Raw genomic sequence first — 26,765 nt, 5'->3', positions numbered from 1 at the left:
CTCTCATGTAGTCATGGTGTGCCTACTTAACAGTTTAAATGAAAGTTTATTTCATTTATTAGTAAATAACACGGCAAAATAGTAAGAATTATACAGACAACTGTACTTCCTACTTACTTATAGATAAAATCATTCTAATAATACTTGTTTACCTGTGGTAGCTATAAAGTACCTCTTCACATAGGTCTTGCTTCAGACAGCAATTAAGTGTTCAGTGTGCGACTAAGCCAGCCCTAATTAAAGTCAGTGGGAGCTTTTCCACATATTAATGTCTGTTGGTTGAGGCCCACAAGAAATTGTGCAAAGAGCATAGTATGGCACTTAACAGGCCTTTGAAAGGAATATCAGAAATGCATTGCAAGCTTCCCATTCCAGAACCACGTGCTGAAGTCAGGTGCCCAAATGGCTGCCCAAGCCTTTTGATAAATTGTGAAATGATTATGCACAAATCCTGATAACCCTGCTCTGGCTGAAGGTGATGCTGAAGCTCCCACAGAGCCTGAAGTCTATCTCCCAGACACCACATTTAGCATACAGACAGTGCTGAGAAATAACACTGCATCATATATTACTGCATGTCAAAGGCACAGCTTTTCCACGATCGCAGATCTCAACATCTCTATAAAGACCCTGCCCACAACAGCTCGTCACTCTCATAAGCAGGTTTTAGGATCTAACTTTTCTCAAAATGTCAGCAGCTACAGCTGCTCCCAGCTGTTCCCCATAGGTCAAATCAATGAAGAGGCACTATCTCACCTGGATATAGGTCAAACAAAAAGGAAAGAACAAACTAGGTTGGAAAGCAAAATTTCATTTTCTGTTTTCTAAGAGAAATGCATTTCCCACACAAACCTGATCACTTCCATGTCTTCTCAATAGCGGCTGATTTTTTCCATCTTTCCCTCTGGGATGATCTGTTTCTATTTCCCAGGCACTTCTATTCTATACTGTAAGAGTTCTTGGCTGCTACAAACTTGTTTCTGAATTGCTCAGTAACTGAGGCCAAGAGAACATTGAATAGTTTATACAGTCACTCCACTTTGATCTTCCTAGATTTTAGAACTTCCATATTCTCATACTTTTTTTGATTTAAGAGAAGTACTGCTACTGTCCTCACCACTTAGAAGAGTCTCCTGCTACTACCATTTACTCATCTTAGAAGAGTTTTAAGTCAGAAAGACCACTAGCTATTTACATCTGACCTTCATTTAATTCAATTACGAGTCTAATAACCAAAGTATCTGCTTTCTAATTAAACTATATTGAGCCTTATATTGAGTAACACACTGGTTCCTCTGCTGTGATCTACAAGGCCATGAAAAAGTGATGCTTACGTAGTGTACAAAGCCTAAGACTTTTCAATTATAACATCCTTTCAGCACTTTCAATTACTTTCTCAAGCACATGCTTCCAAATCAACATCACCACAACCTACAAAATTCACTGCATCTACCAACGTATCATTTCAATAGTTAATCAGAAAAACCCACCACAAAAACCAAAAAGCCCTCTTTCAGATGTGAACTTCTCCTGCCTCTTTTCACTGAATTAAGGTACCCTTTCTTTATATTGTTTTTTTCTGCCTACAACAAATTCAGACATCTTAAACTATCGTCTAATAAACTTTGGATAAATCGTGCTGGCTTGGCTTATCAAATGTTTTACTGCAAGTATTTTCCCCACTCCTCAAATAGCTCTATGGTTCCTCACTGCACCATCTAACTTTTTACAACATTCATTTTTGAAATACAAAACACGGATAAACACACAATAACTGCCTGCTGTTACATGGTACAGAACCCCCATTTAAAAATTATTACATATTAAAAACTGATAACAATTGCGGGAGGGTTTTGTTTGTGTTGTTTTGAGTTTGCTGGGGTTTTTTTTTTTTGGTGGTATTTAATTTCTGTTAAAAAAAAACCAACACAACCCATAAATGCAGCCATCCAGCACTGTAAAGGCACAGCTGAGGGAACAGCTGAACTTTACACTGGGAGACAGGATCTCCAAATGTGATTTCTTCCAGGAAAAAAAAAGTACACAAAACTGTGCAGATGTTACTCCTTGCTGAGGTGATTGGGGAAGTTCCGTGCTCTTTGACCATGGCCCTGAAATTGGGGCTGGTTCACACTGGAAGGGGCTTGGTCGTAGTTCTGTGGGCAGAAGAACCTCCTGGCTGCCCACACGAGTCCCCTGCATGCCCAGTCTGACAGAGGTGCCCACTGGGTCTCAGTGGTCTCGTGAGTCTTACATTTTTAAGTGACAGCCAAATAATTAAGAATAGTTAACATCTCTCTAAGGGTTACACTGGGCACTCTTCACCTGTCTGTCCCCTAGGGCAAACTAAAAACATCTGTAGCTTGCAGCAAGTTAATGCGCTATTAATTCAGTTAAAAATAGCACTAAAACCAGAGAGAAATTCCATTAAGAGTGGACACCATGCATCTGCTGCTGAATCTCCATTTCAATGACTTCACACAGCCCAGGTCTCTCTGCAGGTAGATCACAGGGCTGGTACATAGATCCTCCTGCCTCCTAAGCTCTACTTCTTTAGAGTGTCTTTACTTTTAAGAGAGTTCAAGAACCTTTTTTAAGGCACAGAAGATGGTGTGACATATGCACCATCCCCTTCAAATGTAAGCTTAGCCAGGGTAGAAGTTTTGACCCACAGTATTGCCCCAGTCACTTCCCCATACCAATCTTGCACCCAATCTAGCAGGGACTGTAGAACACATCATCAGCAGGTGGAGAATACATAGCTGCACAGCAGCCCCGGCTGCACAAGGGTCTGTCATTCTAGCATGCAAGTCCTAGGGCCATCTCCCCCCTCCCACTCGTGGCACTTGCTAAAATGGGCACATAGAGAGACTGAGAGGCACCACATAAAATAATGCAACATTATGCAGACAGCTTGCAAAAAAATGATCATCTTTGTCTGTTGGTTCTGAATCAATGCTATCTGTGTGACATTTTGGACAAGAGTGTAGGGGTAACTTTAGTTTAATGACTAATTAGCAAACTTCTGCAGGAATAACACGGCGATGTACTAGACAAAATGTCACATCATAGCCATGCTAGGCTTCTCCTGACACTTCCATTGTACTCACTGTCTTTTTGGGCTGGCAGAGCAGGGAGATTGCTTATGCTACAAAAACTCATTATGTTTAGAAACAACAAACAAAATATGAAAGCCATAAATATTTACAGCACAAAACATAAAACATGAAAGGCACAGCCAGTGGAATCATCAATCCCCTTGGACTCAGAAGTAATTTCTGCTCCATCTTCATATCTGACTCTCTTAGTAGCATAAGCCTAAATTGGTCAACATTGCTTCCTTTCCCCAAGTGACCTTCCTGACAGGCTTTCTCCCACAGTTTAATGGATTGGCTTCAGAATGAGAACACCACAGTTACCATATGGAACTTCTCTTTTGCTGTAAAAGCAGTGGGTAAATGATATTAACTGCTTTGGCATCCACTGGAAAATAAAGACACACATCCTGCAGATAACTCAACAGATACAGATAATACTCTCTTTGCAGCTGAAGCTGGAATCAAGGTCCATCACTTCTTTAACAAAAGTTGTTTGCTATATGTGGTTATGTACTGACTACTTGTATTCTGTTTATTGCAAGTGAACAATGAAACTGGCCCTTGGAAGAGGCTGAGTATTCCACCAGTTACCGTATCTGTTTGATCAGATGAGAAATTAGTACTTTCACCATTATAAATCTTAGCTTTGCCAGGACAAATTGGTAGGACAGGACTTAAGGACGAGCAGTACAGCCACCTGGAAAAGCAGCAGCTTCTCCCACTCTTGGGAGTGTTTTTGATGGTTCAGATACAGTGTAACAGTGAATTTTACTGATTTTAACTGTAATTTTTAAAAAATAAGCTAGATACTAACATTTCAATTACTGAGTACCCAAACACCAGTAATTTGAGAAAACTGGTGACAGGATAACACTATCAACCCCCCTCCCCAAATAGATAATTCACACACAGGGCTCTCAAGCGCCTGAGACGCACCCTCTGTGGCTGCAATGGGTAGCGTGTGCTTTGTTAGGTATGCTGTTTGTTTATTTAGTACACATTGCCACAGCCTGAGGAAGAAGTGCTTAAAAATAATGTCAATAGACAAAGGATCTTACTTAAGAGTCACCTACCTAACCTTGCTGTTCTTCCTGAGGCAAAAGCAAATATGAACTCATTCAGGGCCATTCTCTTATATATGCAGGGAAACATTTATCAAACCCAGAATGAGGAGGAGTTGCTCCCCACACAAGGTCTGAAGGATCATGCCTACTAACTAAAGTTTAATATCAAGATTTCAGAAATTCTCATTTAAAATTACCTGAAGCAAAGTCTAAACAGGGAACGATAAGAGAAGTAATGGGTGTACCAATTTGGGTACTGTGTCCTGTTTCTGATAGGAAGCACAATACATCTTGTAATAAAGATTAGGACAACAAGTGCAAGCCACCCCAATAACAAAGCAGTACAATAGCCAGTAGAGATAGCGTTAGCATTAACTCTGGATTTCCTGATTGCTGTCAGCCACTTTCACAGCACGTCTTTTTGATGTATTCTCTAATTTCCTTGACTTTAAAAAGGAAGAGGTTGAGGAGTTATTAGTTCAAGAAACTGAAATAACCATTCTCTTTCAATTTCTCTTTTTTCTTGCCTTCCTTCATTTTACAGGTTTCAGTGTAGAATTCTTCATACATCACTTTTAAAAGTATCTCCTCCCATTATCACCTTATCTTCTCTTCCTCAATTGTAACCTTTTTATTCTTTTCCTTATGTCTTCTTCCCTCTCCTATACCTCATTTCTCCCCTTAAAATAGTCCTTCTTGTTCTCTATTTTCTGTCCCCATGTCTCTTCATCACATCAAATTTATTCATGTCTACTGAATATTCAGGCAAGTTCTTCTATCAAATATTTCAGCATCGGCGTGGCGAGGGAGCTCAAGGGAAGAATTCCCATTCATTTCTAAAGCTGCTGTGACCATCAATAAGACTTGTACTAGACTTTTCCCCTTTCTTACACTGAGAGAATAGCTGGGATAGAGAACAGCACCACAAATCCCAATCACATGGAGTCATTCGGGACCCCGGTTCACTTAAAGCAGGTCAGAGATGGAAAATGAAGGGTTAGGGAACAGCTACAGGACCTGTAATCTAACCCGACCTTTTCTTTGCAAATCCAGCCCAAGCAGTTCATCAGTTCTTTTGGTTTTTTAAGCAAGATCCATCTTTTCAGGTCTACTGCCTAATGACAGAACTTCTGTACAAAGACTTCTTAAAAAAAAAAAAAGTTGCAAATCAACATATCACCTTTGAAGTAAATATTTAAATATTTGAGTGACTCCTCCAGTGCTATTGGGGAACATTTAAAAGCATGAAAGACTCGTTTAAGCCACAGTAGGACAAAAGCTACAATGTTTCAGTAGTTTATTTCTCTTTCCCCATTGCACATCATAAATCAGCAAGGAGGTATGTTTTCCTTAATTTGTGAATTAACTGATTGCTAAACGTTGAGCATGATGCATCCGAAACACGATCAGTAAGGGAAGTTCTGTAAGCAAAGCATCCATCACAGAATCCATGCTTTTCTTTCTGATGAGAAAAATACAGTGTTGCCAGTCTGCATGACTTTTTATAGGCAACCACATATGCACTGTGATATCCCGCATGTAACACATCTTCCCTTGCTACACTGAAGAGCTGCTATTAAAGATTGTTGCCTATTTTCATTTTGATTGCCTGGAATAAGAATGGAAATGTGTAAGGAATTAATGGGTTTATTCAGTCACAGGCATATGTTCGGACCTTTTCAAAGCCTTGTTCTGCTTGTGCAGTCATGCTTTTAAATTACCTTTCATTATTAATATAGCTCCTATTAGCAGCTCTGCTTAGCAAAATACCTCTTTTAATTTGCACCTAATTTGAGAAATTGACAAATGTTTTGACGGTATTAACCAGTCCATTTTGTCTCTTGAATGTAAGAATTCACTTCCACAAGAGTAGGCTAAAGATCACACCCGTGATGACTAACAGTGGGAGCATGAGGACAACTGTCAGATAAGGGACAGGCAAAAGATACAGCTACCTCCTGATCAAAGAATAAAAAAATTCCATTCTAATAATCTAAGATATGTGCAGTTGCATTTTAACGCTAATTTCAATTAAAAGACCAACGTACAAGTTACATGATTCCATCAGATTACACTCAATGCACTGACATAGCCAAAGGCAAGTAATAAAGAGGAAAAAAACCCCTCTAAAAACACAAGAAAATGCATCAAAAACTCTAACGATCATTAAAACACTAAGACTGGGTCTCCATCAGCTCCAAATTCAGTACTGCCTTTGGGTAGGGGCTTTTTTTTCCCTAGAAACAATTTTTTCTCCCCTTCTAGCACCCTAGAGATTCCATGTGAAAAATGACCCAATTGAAGTCAGTTTTGTCATTCTCCTTAAAGGTAAGTTCCCAACTCTGATTTTTGAATTGTATGCTATTTCTATAGCATACAATTTATTTAGCAAATACAATCAAAGTGATTTATGACATGTGAAGTCATTCTACAACGAAGACAAAGTTTCCTGAAATTCATATTTGGTGAATATTTCCTTAGAATAGGACATGCTTAATGATAGATTTCTGACAATATCTGAATGTTTCCAAGTTACTGTGAGAATGAGGAGGAGACACAAACCCTGCAATGAGCCGGTGCCTCTCCTTTCTTCTTAAGTGGATGGGCAAATTCCTTAAAATGGCAGCGTTTTCCTTCTGGCATGCTCGTTTCTTCCCCCCCTCCCTGGGTTTTCTGTGGCTTCATAAGGTTGTTTTAGATACAGGCAATCTTTTCTGAGACAAAGAGCTGATTTCTCACAGTCACAGAGATATAATTAGGTTTACCAGGGATAGATTCTGCTACCTTATTCCACATACACCAGAAGTCAGTAAGTAGATGAGACCTCAAAATGATTTATCACCTGAAAGAGAGCTGATGGTGGAGCAGTGCTGAACGTGAGGCTGGAAAGAAAGCAGCAATGTATACATAGAGCTCTTCCAGTATGAGCAGTTTTTCACTTGCCAAAAATCAATTTCATGTGCCGCCCTGCTTTCTGCTCACCTGGCTTTGTTAGCTCCTTTCGGAGTTCACACCAAGCCTCAAAACTGCAGCGCACAATGGATGTGTCTATGGGACTGCCTATGTCAGTAACAACTTTGATCTGCCATCTTCACACATTACCTAAATGTTTACTGCATAATTCCTTCCTAAAGGAGGACCTGAAGTGTGCAATGGTCTGGATGCCATGCAGTGCTTTGCACAGATAACCAGTGACCTTAAAATACACCTGTATACACCTCTCTGTATTCAGCTCCCTTCCCCTGCGAAAGTGCTTCTTTACTTTGACTGAATGTAATCTCTAAGCAGGAGTTAGAACTGCACACTTCCTTTCAGCAACACAGCAAGTGTTGAAAGGCACTTATTGATTGCATGTGAAGTGTATGACTACAATTTCCATATTTTAGTCTAGGATCTAAGTTCTTTTTATTAATTCTTCAGCAGACCATGGAAGTCTGAGAAAAATTCAACACCTGCACATGCAAATATTATTACCTTTCTAACCAGTCCATGGTGCTACCCATTGACCATTGAATTTTCCCCCTCATTTAGCAGTGTATGTATTAGAGATGCCCTGTGGACCACATAAGCAATTTCTGCAGTGAATCAAGTAGTTATGAGAAAGGTCAGTTCTGTGCACTAAGTTGGAAGAATAGAATATTTATTCCCCTACTCCAAATATGGCTCCCCCCCCCCCCCACTCATTCCTGCCACATGGAAGAAGTATGAGTTTCTTCTGTGCTTAAAATATGACCCTAACCCTTTTCTCCATGAGATGGGTACTATGCGTACATGCATGTACAAAATTAAACACAGTTCAGACAGACCTGCTTGCAATACATAAGATTCATACTCAAAGGCTGAAAGTGCTTTTTTGTCTCCTACTTCCGTAAGTATTGCAATGACAAACTCAGATGAAGGCCTCTAGCATATGTGTTCACAATTATGATTCAGATTTTTCTGTTTATATACATGTTTGCACACGTAATAAAACTGTTGAATAGAAGTACACCTGTCAAAATACAACGATCCAACAGTTAATAATAATGCTATATTTACAGCAGGAGTAATACACAGTCTCTTGCATCTTAAAATCAGTTATAGAGGGGGCAGAATCCTGTCACAAGAAGAATTATTTCACATACACTCATATCTCTCGAGAAGTATGCCAAGTTATTCATTCTACAGTTATACGTCAGAATACTACAGGATGGGAGTGTAGGATGCCTGTATCTGTATCTATATAAAGATTATCAAGAGCTTCTTCCTCCTCTTATATTTCCCTCTTCTAAATGTTTCAAAACCTCTCACCACTCAAACACTTAGTGATGCATAAGCTCCTCCTAAGTTCCTTCAGCACCTGCAGTATCATCAGGTGTGGGGGAAATGAATTAGAGCTTGCTGAAGAGCAGCAAAGAGCTGGCACTGCAAGCTGCCTCTAATTACACTCAATAAATTTCAGCCCTTAGTTTTTTCTCCCTGAAAGAAATATCTGATTTGGAAAGCGAAGAACAATTTTAATAGCCCTCAACCAGTTTAAAGGATTAATTTGACATGCATCAGTATATATGCTACAGTGGCCTCTTTATTTTGGTAATTATTTTGAATTCACTTTACACAAAACAGTTACAAAAAAGCATTTACTGAAATATGGGGTATAAGGTTCATATAAAACTTATTTGACTGCTCAGCCTTCCTATGAGTTTCTGTAGACACAGACTGGGCAGGCTTTAATCAGGTCTCTGGTAGATTCTATAATAAAACTCTGCCACTTATCTTGTTTATCTCATCCTGAAAGACAAAGTATTTTAAGTTTTATAAGCATTAATTCCGTTATTTGTGCAGCTCAGAGAGGATTTGAAAGGTTTAAAGTTCACCAGAGGAGCAGGACCAACTGAACTTTCTTGTTCTAGAAAGAGTGAAGGAAAAACAAAACAAAATTCAAAAAAACCCACCAGTGAATTGAGTTAGTGAGTGAAAGCATGCAGTTCTTAACCTAACCAGTTTTCTGGCTTACTATCCAGACCCTCAGCAAATGTGCCACGAGGTCTTCCCCTTCCTAAGTATCCCAGTGCGGTTACCAAGGCAAAAAGAGATGAAGGCAGAGTGACATAATGAATTGCCCTGCCTCTGTAGAAGACATGGCAAATTGTAAAACAAACTTGTACAGCAAATTAATAAGCTCAAGCACAAGGCAGGACACTCCAGAGGGAACAATGTGGAACTGCTCTTTGGCTGCAGCTGGACAAAACAAGCCAGCTTTAACAACTGCCTGTTATCAGGGATGTTATTCAGCCCTTCCCTGGCATGACCTCTGCAGTTAAGCCCGTTCAGAGATATGAACAAGGAAAAAGAAAATACTTTGCACATACCAGTTTTCCACACTTTAAAGTCCTTGACGTAGCTCACAATGGGTTTATGAGCAGGAGGAAGCAGAGAACCCAGGCCAGGAAAATTCCTCAACAGCTCCTAGGCAGCACATCAGCTGGAGCTGCTAAACTGCACTGAGGTGGACTTGGAATGGCCAGTGACACCCCCAGGGGTCTAGGAGCCAGGAAGCAAGAACCACCTCCCTCCTTCTGCCCTGGAGGTGTTTTTGGGTCCTGGCTGGAGTCAGAAGGAAGAGGGAGCAAGGAAGATGTGAAAGGCAGCAGAGCTTGCTGCAGATGGTATTTTCCCCATGTTTTAAAGGGGGTTCAGTGCTGTTTGCTGTAACTATCCCCTGCACAATCCTGCTTAAACATCAGCTTCAGTCTGAACTGCAAACACAGAGGGAAAAAGTACTAGCACAATCGAGAAGCAGAATAAACACTGAAAATACAATAATGAAATTACATGAGTCAACACCAGAAAACATTGAGGAGGTCCAGGGACAGGCAATGAAATTATTCGAGGCATGGCAGGAAGATTTAAAGACTAGGAATACCGAGTTTCCATAGGGAACTAACATACAAGGCCTGGTATACGAAAGCTGTGGATTCAGAGAACTGGATATTTAAATAAATAAACAGCAAGACAGCATTGGCTGTTTAACTGAGCAGCATAAATTTACAGATGATGTATAAATACCGAAACTTCAGTCAACTGTTTGCTGGAAAGCATAAGGAATACATCTTGTTCAATTTTGGTTTAGCCGTTCATTACAAGATATTGCCAATTTTTAGACGCTTTTGTTTGCCGTTAGATTTAACGTGAAAATTCCTATCCCTCCTTCTTCACCCTTACGACTGTCACAGTGCTGCTGGCTGCTTTGCTTTTATTTTTTTAAACACACTTATTAAATTCTGTAGCACTAGAGCACAAAAGCAGGAAGAGAAATGACTGTGAATTCACAGGATCTCACACAGCTTGTAAGAGACACTACCAAGCCAGTTCCACAAGGGGATCCCCTTCCCCAGCCTCCTCTGCGACCACAAAATACAGATAAAAGTAATCTTACTTTTTAGCGTTAAAATCCCAAATTCCAGAAAAAAACCCCACTATATAGAATAAACCAAAGGCTTTTTCTGTATTTTATATTCATGTGCAAATAACCAATTAAAATAAGTATTTCAAATAGCTCTAAGAAACATCTCATACCCCACTATAAAGACAACAAGAAAAATTTCCAGTGGCACTAACAGAAAAGGCTCTTCTCAAGTCTGTATCTGGCAAGATATTACTTCACGAGAAAACAAAATTAATACATTCTTGCCTGCTTCTTAATTGTGCAATCTCGTACTACAACATTCTTTTTCCATGTTGATTTTGCAGTCATTGCTACCAGCCTATGAAAGTACTCTAGTCACCGTACTCCAGCTGATCACTACACAGAGAGCAACCAAAACACGGTGCAATGTGGATTAATTTGTTTTCCTTCTCAAAATAAAATCAAGATAAAAACAATTTTTGCACAGAAATAGTCATAACTAATGGTTCCAGTGGTTATCCCCATCTGTCCACATTCCAGGGCAAGATTAGCTTTTATCCAGTGAAGATGAAAAACAGTGAACCTGTGTAGATTTCCTTTAAGACAAAGTATAATTATAAAATCATTAAATTCAAGGGAAAGGAGTAATTCACTAATATTTCTTTAGAGGTAACATCTTGTATGCCCTGAAAAAATAAGCTTTCTTACTAAAGTTTTAATAAGCCCTTGGGCTTCCTCTGAAACATTTAAGAATAGCTGGTAAGAAAACAATTAGAAATGAACAGATGTTAAAACCTATGAAAAACACTTCCGTATTTTAAAATAAAAACATCTTGTACTAACTGTGATTGTATGTAAGTCCAACAGCAACAAAAAATTAAAAGAAAAAAAAGAAAAAAAGCTTGTTCCTATTTTTGTTTGCTCCTCCTGTACTTTGCAATAATGCACTGTTTAGGTAGATGTTCCATACTGGAAAGTGTCAAACGCTATTAAAAAGAAAAAAATTGACTTGCACTGCATTACAGTTTTTACCACTCAAGCTGTTTTTAAAGCACAAATTATTTCTGGCCTTGCTTCGAATAAATTATATAGAAAGCAACTATGTTCTATCCAAGCACATATTGGAAAAGTTGCTCGCACCACTGAGGGCAGCTGTGTGTGTGCTCTGCAGCTTTGACAGTTCTGGTAGCTGTGACCGTGGCACACTGGTCTGGATGTGAATGAAGAAACATTTATATGGAAACAGAACACAGCACCAGGGAGGCCAAACTTTGGTTAAAATCCCCTATAAACTGAAGAACAACTCCCTGAGGATTTTATTTATTTAAATTTCCATTACATAACACCAATGAGATGCTCCCAGAAATGAATTCATGAAAAATTGCTGTAGCACTGAGGTAGTTACACTAACACACTCTTCAGCTCATTCCCAACTAGACCTCTGACATCAGGAGTATATTTAAAAGGGATTAATGCCTGTTGTGCCTTATTGTTTAACTATACATTGACTATGGAGAATGGTAACACATAATACCAAAATACTCAACATTTCCTTTTGATCACAGAGCTCGATGGGTAACTACCACTTCCAGAACATGTCATTTAGAACTTAGTGAATTTATTTAAGTATCTGCATTACCCAGCTACCACACAGCTCAGAATAAGAGACGCTGCATTACCCTCTAAACTAACAGAGCATCCAGGGCACGGTCTGTGAGGAGGCAGGCGGGTTCCTTACCGCACATCTGCTGTGGAGAGAACTCGGACCTCAGCTCCCCCAGCCCCTGTGCCTCTGCCTGGGACAGGGGGAGGCTGCAGCAGGCCCAGGTACCAGCCCGGGTGTGTGAGGGCACTGGCACAAAGGCCACTGCTCGTGGCACAAAGGCCACTGCTCGTGGCACAGCTTCACCACAAACGCACTCCTGGGCAAAGCTCTGCCTGATCACAGCCTTGCACTCCACAAACCACAGCCTCACCTCCTCGACGGCACCAGCTGGAAGGGAACAGGCATTTTCTGTTCAAACTGCTGGAAACCTGCCTGGTCCAGTGATGTGAATTTGACACTAGTTAGCTTACAAGTGGCAACCTCTGTAGTTCAAAACACAACAAGCTTAACAGGAGGGATTATCTAGAGCTTTGTAACAGATAATTTAAAAAACAAAGCCCCTGCCTCACTTGTTGTACAACTTAAAATTTGCATAGAGGTTGTACTACAAGTAAGTTTCAAAGGAATTTAAATTGACAGAAAAGAAAATTTAGATAAATCTCACTTTTATCACTAACTTTCACTTCCAGATTACCCCAGGTGATTTCTTAACCACACACAAATATGCCTACACAATTGTGTAAACCATCTTTACCTGATCTACTTCATTTTACAGCAGAGCATTCAGGAGCAATGCAGGTACCTAAATACAGACATTTAGTGCTATTTTAGATGCCCGAGGGCATCCCACCCTGGCTCTCAACTGCTGCTAAAAAAGGCATGAAGTCATCTGTCACACCTGCTAACCCTGACAGATGTCTCAGGTACCCAAAGCACTTAAAATGGCATTAGGTATCTATGTTTAGGCTTCTGAATCTTTTCCTTGGTGCCTAGAGAAAGTGCAAATGAGGGGGAGAACTGGTGTCCTGGACTCTGTCATTTATCTCAAACACAAGCACTACAGAAGCAGCAGGAGTGTGAAATCTTTACATTGTCTCACTAATGTATGTTTCCCCTCTGCTCCCACAGATCAATCTGTGACAAAAGCATACAGTATGGTGTGCATTATTATCAGCAAAAGCTATTGCAAGGAGGAAAGCTAGAACAGATCTTGGAGGGTAATAGCATCTCACTCCCAAAAAATCAAACTGGATTTGCATGAGAGAGAAGGATGAAATGCCCTTCTTCAACCACAATTCAAATGGAATCAGTTTCTTGCTCATTTCGCTTGCAATTTATTTGTGGCACAGCACAGGGGAAAAAATAAAGATGATTTTTTTTCTCCCTGCCTTTTATTACATATTGATGCTCTCTGCAATGTAGCACTATGTTGACACCTCCACCTGGACAATCCATAAAGAAGAATCAAAAACAAGATAATGACAAAGAGTCTGAAAATCTGCTGTCCCAAATGTACTTTCATCTCATCTGGGTGAAATGAAAAATGAGCTCAGAATACTATAGCAAATAATCTTTTTTTCCATATCTAGAGACTTCAGGCATACAAGAGGGTTTCTTGTAACATACTACAAATTCTTCTTGGGCTTCTACTTTGGAACTTACTTATGTGGAGTTTAATATTCAGACTTGAATAATCTTCTAAAGGTTGTCCCAAACAAGGCCACATCACGTGTCTATTTTACAGCGCCTCCTATTTTTCTGAGCTGTAGGTCAAGGGATTTCCATGTAATTTTTTAATGCTAGGTTTAAATAATTTTATATATATATATATATAAAAAACAAAACTCAAAGTAAACACCCCTCCCCAAGAAAAAAACCTCAAACAAAACAAAAAATGGCATTCTGAATTTCTCCAATTAACCAAAATTTCTGTGGCTTTATTTCAAAGTCTTAAAACTGTACATCTATTCTGATATTTTGCCATAAATGTTCTTAGTAGCAATACCTTTTGCCAAAATTAAAGCTATCATGGTTTCATACCCATCATAGAAAGCACCCAAAGGAATGCTGTAGGAAAGAAAGTATTTTTAAATCACAACAGAAACAATTACTTACCTCAGACACTTTCTTGGTCACATGAATTTTCTCCAAGACAATACAATAAATTGTTCTCCAACTTGGTTGTGAACAATTCACATTAACCTACAAAGTTTGGCAAGCAGTTAATTAAGCCCTGTAATGAAATGTTTAAAAATAACTCATTCAGTCTCTGAATCATCTCATGTAATTGCACAGCTCCATATCCTTTTTCTGGTTTTACAGTTATTTCTAGGTATAAAAATATTTGGTGTATCCCTTTAAGAACTTGGCACATACATTTACTTACACAAATACCAGCAAAACAAGGAGTTTATTCCCAAAAAAGCAGCTGATTTAGACATTTAGCAACTCGAGGAGAACAGAACGTGTCTGTTGTGGAAGGATAAATCCCAAGCCACTGGGAAACGTGCAGTGGCTAGGAGTTATTTTGGAGCTAACCCTCAGCCTTAACTACAGAGATGTTCCATGTGAGATAACCCTGAGCACTCCCTGGGCAAGGGAAGAAGCCAAGGAGCCACCCAGAGTCACCAGTTCAACTCTCCTGCTACCACAGCTGTCCACACCATGGAGAGAAAGTCAGAGAGTCTCTTTACTTGCAAAGGTTCTACGTCTCCAAAGCAGGAAGAAAAAAATCAATACTGTGGACAGCACAGGGAAAAACCCCACAAAACAAAACAAGGTATTTGTTTTTATTACCAAAAGTTGAATGAGTGCAAGGCCATCGGCTGGCTAGGAAGGGAAATCCACTCACCATCTTGCCAGGATACCACACTTTACAAAGCAGACAAGGAAACTGAAGTTCTTCATGTCCATGCCATGGTATGATGTCATGAAATCACTGTGTTAAAAGAATACCCAGAAAAACAAAACAACCCTGGCTACCTAGAACATAAGACTTCAAAATGCCTCCAAGCAATTTCTCTAGTTTTCTACATAATCACGTGTTCCACTGGTGAGGATGGAGGGAACATGCACTTTTCCCTTTAGCCCACCTGTTTGAACTTAACTAAGCTGATTATTGTTATTGTGCTTATATTGCAGCAGCACCTAGATGAAGGATGTATATAATCCTTTAAGGCTCATCATCTATCTAATAGTCATTTCATGGCTTATTTGAAACAAGCAGACATTAGCACAACAAATGAAATCTGAACACTCTGCATAAACAATAAAAAAGACTGAAGAAGCCTTCAGGCTGATTTAGAATTTTTTTTCCTTGCACCTGTTCCTCTCCCCATGAGTACATGTCCAACATGCACATACTCAGAATGCAGCTTTTTATAAAGTTGCTTGTGAATCACAGAAATATCCCCATAACTAGAGGAAAAGGTAGAAGATGCTCAGTGTGAAGTTCAGTAATGCTGCTCTAACACACAACTCCTGATCAGTTCTTCCCTTCTCCATCCCCCACAAAGTTTCAGAAATCTTCAGCAAAATGACTTTTTCTTACCCACTTGCACCAATCTTGGGTTTTTACAACACAATTATCATTTAAAAAAAAAAAAAAAAAAAAAAAGGAGCCCAACTTTTTCTAAACTGAAAACTGAGAGATTTTTGTTGGGGTGGGGATTTTTTTGGTTTTGGTTTCTTCTTTTTCTATTTGTTTTGTTGGGTGTTTCTTTCAAAAACAAACACCCCAATCAATGTTTGCCACTGAAAAAGAGACTCAGACTTTCAGCCTACCAGTCCTGCTGCCATCACGACACTGTTAAAGTTCAGGATTTTCAACGTGACAGAAATCCTGATTCAAACTGCCTCTGCTTCCCAACAGCACCTGCACAAAGGCAGGAGTGTCTCCTCAGCAGCCCATCCCTTGGGAGGGGGACACAGCCCAGTAATTTGGGTAGTCCAACACTGACTTGAAAAAGCTGCCAACACACGCTGATCTCCACCAGCTCAAGGCTTCTAAATCCAAACCACCACGCCAAGTGTTAGAATGAAACTTGGAAGCACCACGAGAAGATTAAGATGTGACAGAGATGCCTAACATCCAGCTGACAAGATTTTACAAGTTTTCCATGTAGGTTCTCTCCTTCTTTGCACATCTCTCACCAGTGGAGGCTTCCAGGACACACCCACACTAAAGAGCACTACCTGGCCAGACTTGACCAGCAGCCCCACAGTGTAAATACCAGTGGAGGTTAAAGCTCCTGGCAAAAGCAAAGGTTCCATATTTCCCCAAAATCTACGAGGATGACCTCCAACACATGTAAATTAAACATCATCCTCATTCAACAGACTGAGCTAGAAATGAGTATTCATTAATATGAATAATTCATTGTAAAAGACACAGGGATTTTGAAAATTCTACTTCCACGTAATGATTTAAATTCTATACTAGACACCAAGTTGACACAAAAACGTGTTGTTTAGTAAGTTACTGATATCACCAGCATTGCATATTTTTGTAGCTTTCTGGAATTTTCCAAAGTAAGAAAGAGCTGATCAGCTTTGCCACTACATTTTATACATTTTGTAAGCATAAATTCAGGAAACAGGGCACCTATTTCTACATAGATTCCAATTCTTACAACACTGACCTGGTATTATAAAATATTTTGCTCTAGATATCACATATAACTTCAGTTTTTGTTGTTGACTTTTTCCTGGAGTTTTTTTTTTGTTTTTCCACATCAAGAGTACAATATTAAATAGGAAAACTTGTAACAAATTACAAACCGGACAGATGAAGAAAGAAAATTAAGTGAATCATTACATATTTTATACTTCTTTATTACACTTTTTTCCTTTTATTTCAGGGGGTATAAAATTCCCAACAGCTGTTCTATGCAGCACAGGAAGCTGCTTTTAAACACTATATTGTTTGCTGCCTAACCAACTCTTCCACCTTTCAGACTAATCCTTCACATCACCAAAACCCTAAATTTACAATAATAAAATGACAGTAGAGGAGTTTGTATCAGCAACCAGAGGTGCACATTTCAACTAGTAGAGATACAGTTAAGAGGAAGGCTTCGTTGTAAAGAAAAATAATGTGCATAATTCAGCAGCTATGCCATTCCACACACATATAATTAACAAGTCTTCAGCTCATTAGCAGGCTGTATAAAATACATATAATATGCTGTGCAAAACTGATTGAGAATGAAAAGCTCCTCATGCATTAAAATAAATTATTTAAATTGTTTTGAAAGATTGCTATCAGTAGCGTTCAAGGATGTGATTCCCAAAGCTACTCATGGCTCCAGCTACTTCAGCCTGATGTTTTCACCAGGTATCTTGCCATGCTCATTCCAGCATGATACATTTGATCAGTGACTGCTGAGGTTCTGCTACAGCCCTGAGAGGCAAGGGAGCACAAAGAGCTGCCCCAGAAAGCCCCAAGTACACAGGAACTCCCAAAGGCAGGAGGCTCCTGTACCACAGCATGTGCATACTCACCATGGAGGCAGAAAGGGCCTTTCTGGGGAACAACACACTTAGTCCACATTAGCAGCTTCTCTCTATCGATTAACACTCTGCACAACTTCAGTGCTCCTTCTGCAGCCACGCGATAAAGGGCCGGGCATGACTGCACCCACGACACCAGCGCTTAGAGGAGCCTCGACACCATAAAAACGGGTCTCGGGGGATGAAAGAGTTACTCCTGAGCTGTACTGACACCTCCTGGCGACAGATCAAGAAGGTCTTTTCCCACACACAGTGCTTTCTCCAGACAATTCTTGGGGGTTTCAGCCAAAAGGCAACAATCATGGTGCTCCCTCTCGCCCGGCTCCAAAGGCACACTGCCCAGAATACCAAGCAGAACCTCCTGATTTACAAGGACTGCTGACATTTTAGAAAGCGAGAGGCTAAGACACAGGAATATCAGCTCTAAGATCTCTGGATTTATTGTACCACACATTGGCCTTTCTTGAGTGGTTGGAAAAATTGCTGCAAAAGCTAATCAACTAGCAGCTTAATTCATACCATGAATCTTGCAAAGTGTTTTCTCACTTCACTGTGAAGCCCTGTCTGTTTGCAAAGAGTTTATATCCCTGCCCTTCATGGATTCCTGACAAATATTGTAAGCATGATTTTGGTAAGAAGAATGTAAGAATAAAAAAATAGCTTAAGACTACCTATAACCCAAACATCATAACGTGTAGAAAAACATTTCTCCTTTCTTTGGTGTAGATAACAAACTCAGTACAAGTTGTAAATTCTGTAGAAAGACAGAGATAATTGCTTGCAAGCATTCTAAAAGACATTAAATATCACAGTAGTGGAAGTGAAATTGATTATAGCAGTTTTGAACTGTGGACTTGGAGGCAGAGGGACACCCGTGAAGCTCTGCAAAAACCCCACATTTAAAGAGTCCTGCAGAACTGGCAACTCAAATATTTATATTCAAGTGAAAGCCAGACAGTAAATGCATTTGATAGGTTAAGTTTAGCTCGTTCAACGTTTTACACAGCAATCTGTGTTCCCCCAGCCCTGACCAATCACCATCCAGAATTCTGAAGGATTTGATTGCCCTTATTATATTACTCCAGTTATATTTTTTGTGCTGCCTTTATACAGTACAATTTTCTTCATACTTACACAATAATAGAAAGCTGAATTTTTGCTTGTTTTCTTTTGTGTTGTTCTCTCCCCCCACCCCAACTCTTCAGAGGCAATTAACAACAATTTTAAGTACTTTGCATATGCTGCAAGGCAATCAAGAAAATTCATTTGACAAACTGGATTACAACTGTCTGCCAGAAAGCAAAGTGGTGAAAACATTTCCAACAATTTCTCAATGAGTATGTCTGGTAGATGCTCAGAGCACAAGTAAGAAGAGTTCTACATTTACAATTTCAATAAAGCAAAAAGCCCCATGAAAATTATGGATTTCCTCTCATCACGTCCAAAGTTAAACTTTAAAACTCTTTTAAACAACTGGAAGCCCAACAAGATAAATCCCCTTTTGCAATTAATTTCCATATTCAGAAGTTCCATACTCACAGATCATGAGCTGAACCATGTGTGTGAACATTTCTACAAGGTAGAGTGGCTGCAGAGCAGTGCTACTTCTCAGACTGCAGTGCTTTCAGATTTAACTCCATTTTATCTTCACTCCAGCTTACTTTCAGGCAGGTAAATACCTACACACGCACCAATCTCTTCCACTCTCTGCATCCATCCATCACCATTGTGAGTAATGCAGTCATCCTAGGCTGGATTGCTATGGAAATCTCTGCTGCCACCATCATCAGGTAATTTCTCCCCCACCCCCATACACCTGTAGACATGCCAGCTCTATGCCCACAGTGCAATGGCTTTTCAGTGCACAGCTCCATCCTGCAAGGCACAGTCACTCACAGGGACACGCTGTACAGCGGGAGAACGCGGGAATTCTCAAACTGCTCCCCATGCAGGAGTAGAGTGCTCCAGTTGTGTTAATTCACACTGCTTTTCTTACTTAACTGGCTTTCAAGCACAGACACATCGCTGCAGGTCTGGGGATCTGCACACAAGAGAATATTCCAGACTACCCATGAGGTGCCCCAAATAGGACAGGAGCTGTGTGCCTGCCCAAAGGTGCCCAACATTCCCTGTTAGAGGATGCTGTCCTAAGTAGGGCCACGCAGAGTTTGTACGGATGTCAGTCACTACACTGGTATTTCACATTAAGGCTTTTTCTGTCCCTTTCTCGTGCTTTTTAAATAAATTATTCATCAGTGACCTATGATAAAGGAAGGGCTTTAGTTTGCTGGATGTAATTTGCTAAGAGGAAATGGGAATGCTTTAACGGGGACAAGCAATGTTTTCCTGGGAAAATCTGAAGGCTTTCCTGTCTTGGTGAAAAGACTTGACATTTGATCGAAACAAAATAATTTTTAATGTGTCCTAATGACAGAGACTAGTGCTTCACATGGAAGAACAAAAAATTGCTACTTCGTAAGTGTGGGAAACTCTCCATTGAGTTTAGAGTTAAACAGCTGTTTTCTCTGGAAATTCAGCATGTGTTCAACACATTTTATCTTACATATTCAGGGACATGGAAAAACCCTCCCCAGATTTATTTAGCTATTTGGGTTTTTTTAAATTTGGTGGAGCTATGCAGGCCACAAGCAGGAAAAGCTTCTCTCCTCAAGCAATTTGGAGAAAGAGTGAGGTTTTGTCCATTTTCAAATAGGAAAAAGACTTGACTCACTGCCAGAAGAGGAGTGAGAGATCTGAGGGGACTGTCTGAAAAACATTAAGTTTTAGTTTAGAAAAAATTTGGATTTGGATACTTGACTTTTTGACTTTCACTCATATGCTGGCATTTCTCACTTTTTATGCTATTTTATGAAACAAAAAAGGACTTATTACTTCATTAGAATTTGCACTATAAACATACAGTTTCATGCTAATCATGTTTACGTAATTTCTTATTTATGGCTGAAAAGTCTCATCTTGATCTTCTGCTTTGTGAAATAAATGGCTGATTTCCATTCCTTCTGAAGGCAATTTTTCTTTTTAATTTTACAGCCTAAGACAGGTTCATTCACCTGCTCTTTGAATTATGGGAAAGTGAAAAAAGTAATACTTACTTGAAATGACAAAGTATAAGTGGGCCTCCCTCACCTCAACCCCAATTCAAAGATGCTGAACTTTATGATCTGACATTTTCAGGTTGGCTACGTCTGATTCTGTACTGTGCATTTTCATTATATATGTGAAGAACTCACTCTTCTCCTTACCACACACCAACAGACAAATAAGGTTAAAACATTTCTAAAGCAGATTTTAAAAATGTGGTTAGTACTGGAATTGCAAGAATATTTCCCATTATGAACTAGCAAGAGGCTACTAGTCATGAAGAAATGCAGGACTACTCCTTTTTAGAGCAACTACAAAAAAAGCCAAATTCTGTACTTTAGCCTCTCCCAAAGAGACTTGCAACACATACTGTAGACTAAAACTAAGCTCCGTAAGAGAGAATAGATCTCAAAGTTTTGAGCTTTGGAAGACTAGCAAGGAAAAGGGGCAAGGCTGTTGACTCAAGAAGACTGGCTCTTTTTGGTTTAGAAGTGAACAGAATTAATTAGCCATTTGTTAGTTAACTTTTTAACAAAGAAAATTAGGATCACATATATCTCAGACATTCTGCACAATGGTTCTGCTCTCACCCACAGGATGCAATTCTGCTGGCTTTCAAGAACATGGATGTAACACCCACTTTCACAGCAACACTACTGGTCAGGATGAACCCTTTTCACGGACAAAACTTCATGTGCAGTGTAAGTGGCATGAAAATTCAAGTTCAGAAATGTAATACCAGTTACAGATACATGCTACAGCTGGATACAGAAAATATGTGCTGTCACATTGTCATAACCAGCTTTGAAGTGGGAGAAAAAGTTGTCCGTGTAAAGAGATCTTAGAGCTAGTGAGCAAACCAAACAGTTGGAGTAAAAGGAATTGGGTTCTTTGGATAGACTAAAAGAGACAGAAGTGGTGTATCAGTGGGAAACATAAGGATTAAGGAATACGAAATATTTCTGAGAACTGAAGGAATATAATCAAAACAAGAAGTCACAATATAAAGGTAAAAGTGGACTTTGTAAAGGGAATTACAACCTACCAGAACAGGCAGGGTGGATTCAGCAGAAGCTAACCTCACTGAAAAAGGTCAGAGACACTGAAAGGGGAGCTCCCACTAGCGAAACAAAGTTAAGAATATGTAATTGAAGCTGCTTAAAAGTACTACTGCAAAACTGATAGGAACTCCTCCTGCTCTGGAAGAAAGGACTCAAAAGCCTCTCTTCCAAGTGGAGATCTTTCCTACTTAAGCTAAAGAAACAGACCCTTGGCTAACACATCATAAGCACTTACTGCGTTTGCAGGCCTGCCATGGGAGCAGAACACACTGAGAAATACAATGACTCCTCCTTGCCAAAGAAGGCTTGTCTCAAACACCTGAATTGTATGATAAAGTCAAGTGATCTTCAGCTTACAAGGGAAGAAATCCTTGTTTTATACCATCAAAAAAACCTTCCCCAAAACCCCTCCCTCGTTCCCTCATTGAGTAACATTCATTTCTAGCTGTGAGACACTGCCTGGTATCAGCCTTCAAAAATACTTCATGTTTCTTTTCCCTTCCCTTACTTTGACTTATAATTACATTGAAGATTTGTCTGATTTTCCAGACATCACTTATATTAATTTGCAATTAAGGTATCCACAGTATCACCATCGTTTGAAACACAGACTTTTCCCCCTTAAAGCTTCCTGTAACTGCCATGCTCACTGACTGCCTCCTTGTCTGTGGAAGAGATGAGCACTGAGCACTTCCTTGAGGGACCAACAATACTTGCTTACTTCAGATCAAACCTAGGACTTGCTTTATGACCTAGAGTTCCTGCAGATGTGCACTTCTGCAGTTTTCAGTTCCACCACAATGTGTTCAAGGAGAATCACCTGGAGTATCAGGAATAATCAATGTAGCTGTAGTATAGCACAGAAAAGCAGCAGATAAATTGGTATGTATTCTCCAGCTCCTGTGTTTTATAATCTGTCATTAACACTGTCATTTATAAAAGGGTCTCCTGCATTTTGAATCCGCTTGGGTTTGAGTTAATTTAAAAATACAGTGCCAAGGCAGGAATTAATTCCCAAGATAAAGGTTTAAGAGACAGTATTTAAAAATAAATTAAAACCAGTCGTAAAGAGAAGCAGAATTCAATAATAAATTTTCAGTACCTCTCCTTGGTGAACAGCAGAGGATGTGATCCTCCAGCTCCATCCACATCCCCAAAGGGAACACCCAGTTCTGTCTCAACCCTAAGCACATCAGCCCCAGCGCCGGAGCCCAACAGGACACGTGAGGGGCTCCACACCACCCGTGCCTGGCTGTGACCACCACCTCTGCTGTGCTCTCATGGAACCCGAGGGGAGGTGGGATGAAACTGAACTCCGAAGACCCACATATTTCAAAGAAATCCGTTTTTGGAAAGTGACAGTCCACAGTGCACAGTGCCAAGTACAGTCCTGAACTGAGGCATTCAAAAGCTGTAAATTGGTTTGGGCCAATAAATACAGACCCTTTCCAATGGCTCATTCTTGAGTCCACAGAGAAGGAAGCAGCATTAGAAAAACAGTAACTGTGTCACAAATACCGTGTTTAAGAAAGACTGAATTGTTAAACATTTAGATAAAAACACAGATCAAGAAATATTTTTTTTTTTCACATTTTAACATGTTAAGAAAAGTAGTATTTATGCAAGATGTCCTTTAAAATTAGCACATTGCTCTTTCTAACCTTTGAAAATTTCAGCTATGTTCTTTCTCAGACATTTGATAAACCTGACCTTCTGCTGCAGATTATATGCCCTTAATTCTTCCAGGATCCAACAAAGAATGCTCCCAGACCCCTCCTGTAGTTTTCCCACACTTCCCAACAGAAAGTTCCATAACCTGAACATGAACTTCCAAGACAGAGGAAGACCAACGAAATATCTGGAGCTATGAGAGAACTCATTTCAGAACAATAGCTTTTTTTATTTATTTCTATTTTTACAGTGACACCATAATCAGAAAAGATGCAAATATGAGTATATAAATAAATCCCTATTTTGGGGTCCTGAGAAGTTTCAGCAATTGCTTGCAGCATAATGAATGTTTGTAATTCATTAGATTCTGTTTAGAAATGCAAAGCACATGACAACATCAGTGATGTTCTCTTTATCTTAACAAAAAGACTGCTACACAATGTTTTTCTGACAGAGCTAGCATGTTTTAAAATATGTATTTCTTTTCTACAGGATAATGTTTTCAATGGTGTGTTCCTATGTGAATTAAATTAACTGTAGTAATGTCATATTTCAGGCAAGCCCATGCTCTGCTAATTATCCCAAAGAGCTTCAAAATCTTTACAGTATATTCACTGCATTTACATCTTCTCCACAAACTTACTGGTCTTGTTTATATAATTTTGCAAATGACAAGATGTGTAGGATAACGATCTAAATGAACTAAAGATTGTGTCATGGGCAGATCCTTCATAGATTTGCAATTTGTAGCTGTCAATCTTCCTACAGCTGCTAGATAACAAAACAACAGTTCTTTTCTTCATGCAGACGAACAAATTCAATAAGGATTGGTAAGGGTTCTTTTCCAAAAGAAATCTCTGGTTCTCCACTGTCTATCAAACCTTTCCTTATACACATCCTAACTCCTTTCTTGTTTTCCTTAGGGAAAGAAAAAAATCATAGCAATCCTGTGTATTTTAGCACCATATTTAACCAAATCTCACTTATGTGAAAAATGGGCTTGCCGGTGGCTAAATACTTTGGTGAAGAGGAATAATACAAGGGGAGAAGCGGAGCAGAGACACAGAGACTCAAAACTCACATCACACTGTAACTGGAGAACACACAATGGCAGTAATCAAAATGATCATTAAAGGGAGCCAGTGCATTTTTATATCACCTTCTCAATCAAGACCTGCCTGAACCGGGCCAAGTTATATTAACATTTGAAAGAGAACACAAACAAACAATAAAGGGAAAAGAAAATCTTACAAATTCAAAGTTGTGAAATTAATAGGGGCGCTGCTTATAAGATTGGGATTTTTTTCTTTTCCTTAAGATGAGGGCATAAACTGAACTGTAGTTACAAATGCTGTTAAGAATTGGATCAGGGACCAACATCCACAGTAATAGGAAAGAAAAGGAATTCAATCAAGAGAAAATCATTACAGAAAGAGAAATAAAAATAGAAAATTAAAGCAAATTGCTACTGTTGTAGAGAGGGACTAAATGGCTATATTGATGGATAATGCAAGCATTTTATTCCTGCAAAAAACTTGTATTCCTTTTTAAAACCGCTATAAGGTTTCTTCTTTCTTTAAGGAAAATATACAGTAAGTTTCCATAATCAAAACGCCAGTTCCGCATCACGGGCTTCCCTTTGAAATCAAACTCCACGTTAGACAGAGGTGTTCACAGAATGTGTTGCTCCCGGGGGCTAGAAACTCTAAGCCTCACCAGACTAATGCACTTAGCAAGTCCACCAAGGATCATCAAACACAAAGCATTCAAGGCAGGCACGTACATTCGGTCGGTCCACTGAGATTCGCACCCAGCACCACTTGATGCACACAAGCAGTTTGGTGTCACGAGTTGTACCGCTTCTTACATGAGATATTTTGAATCACTGCTACCTTGCACAGCTAAAGAAATACACCTTTGTGGGTGCATCAAACAAACTGATCAGGACACAGACTTGTAAGAAGAAAGGATGCTCGCAGGTGCCTGTGTTCGGCGAGTCCCTGTCAGAGAGTATTCATTCGCCTCATACATCTCACTGATTACTCGAGATGCACATGTCTTATGATAGCAAAGGGGGTTCATGAATGCTGCAGAGAGAGACCTGTAACAGCCCGCCCGCTTCTGCTCCAAGACAACCGAGAAGAGGTAACATCATTTAAAATAAATAAATCTTTCCTCACTCAACGAGTAAAAAGGTCTGAGGCTCCAGCTGGGAGCAAAACTGGAAAGTAGAAACACCTGAGAATAATTAACGGGAACGGCAGCCCCGGCAATGCCGAGCTCCCAACCGCCCCAAGTGCCGGGCGGACAGACACACGTACCGCGGCGGCAGCCCCTCGCCTCGGGGCTGGCGAAAACACCCGCGGAATCCCGCAGGCAGAGACTCTCCGCCGCCCCAGCTCAGCCCCGGCCCAGCTCGGCCCCACCTCGCCCCCAGGCTCGGGGCGCCGCAGACAATGGGCGGGCGGCGAGACCCGCCCGGCGCAGCCCCGCGCAGCGCCCGGCATCCCCCGGCACCGCCGCTCCGCGCCGGGCAGCGGCACCGCGGACAGGCGCGGCCGGAGCCGCCGCCGCGGCGCCGGGGGCACGGAGGGACGGACTTACGCGGGTGCGGCAGCGCCGGCGGGGACTGCGCGGCTCCGGGCGCGGCTGGCGGCGCAGCGGACTCGGCGGCGCGGCTGGAGCCCGGCCCGGCCCGCCCCGCGCGGCCGCGCTCCGCACCCCGGCCCGCCCCGCCGCCCCGCCCCGCACCTGCGCCCGCCCCGCCCATTGTCCGCGGGCCGCCCCGCCCGCCCCGCGCACCTGCCCGCGGCCCTGGCGCCGCCTCCGGTGCCCGCGCTGTCCCCGCAGCCCCCGGCCGGGAGGCGGCCCCGCTCCCCGGGCTGCTCGCCTGTGCCCCGGGCGGGCTGCGCGGCCGCGTCCGGGGGATCCGGCAGCTGCCTCAGCCACCCCCGCCCGGCCCCAGCTGCGCTGCGAACGCTCCTCAGCAGTCAATGCAGAAGTCATTTGACTCAGCTGCGGGGAAGGGTGGCAGGCAGAGACTGTCCTCTGCACAGCAACTCTTTCACTTTTCCTGCTCTGCACCCGGGCGAACTTTCTCGTGGCACACGGGCTGCTTCCCCCGGCTCACCTGGCTCCGGGGACTGCTAGCTCCTGTCCGGGCGAGGAACCGCCGTTCGGAGAGTGCCTCCGCTCCTCGTTAACACCTGCAGGAGAGTGAGGGCACACAGCTCAGGGTCACTCCCGATGGGGTCCAAGTTCTCC

General features: G+C 41.0%; 1 protein-coding gene across 1 annotated transcript in view; it reads right to left on the bottom strand.

The window, feature by feature from the left end:
• SEMA6D (semaphorin 6D) overlaps positions 1–26,765 on the bottom strand; it is a 217,026-nt gene that overhangs the window by 184,027 nt on the left and 6,234 nt on the right. The window contains exon 2 of the mRNA XM_019280890.3: positions 26,632–26,707. The gene's annotated coding sequence lies outside the window, so the exon portion shown is untranslated. The remainder of the gene's footprint in view (positions 1–26,631; positions 26,708–26,765) is intronic.

Source organism: Corvus cornix, chromosome 10, assembly GCF_000738735.6.
Source record: "Corvus cornix cornix isolate S_Up_H32 chromosome 10, ASM73873v5, whole genome shotgun sequence".
Taxonomy (NCBI): domain Eukaryota; kingdom Metazoa; phylum Chordata; class Aves; order Passeriformes; family Corvidae; genus Corvus; species Corvus cornix.
The sequence above is the reverse complement of the archived record's forward strand: the minus strand, read 5'-3'. Positions and strand labels throughout refer to the sequence as shown.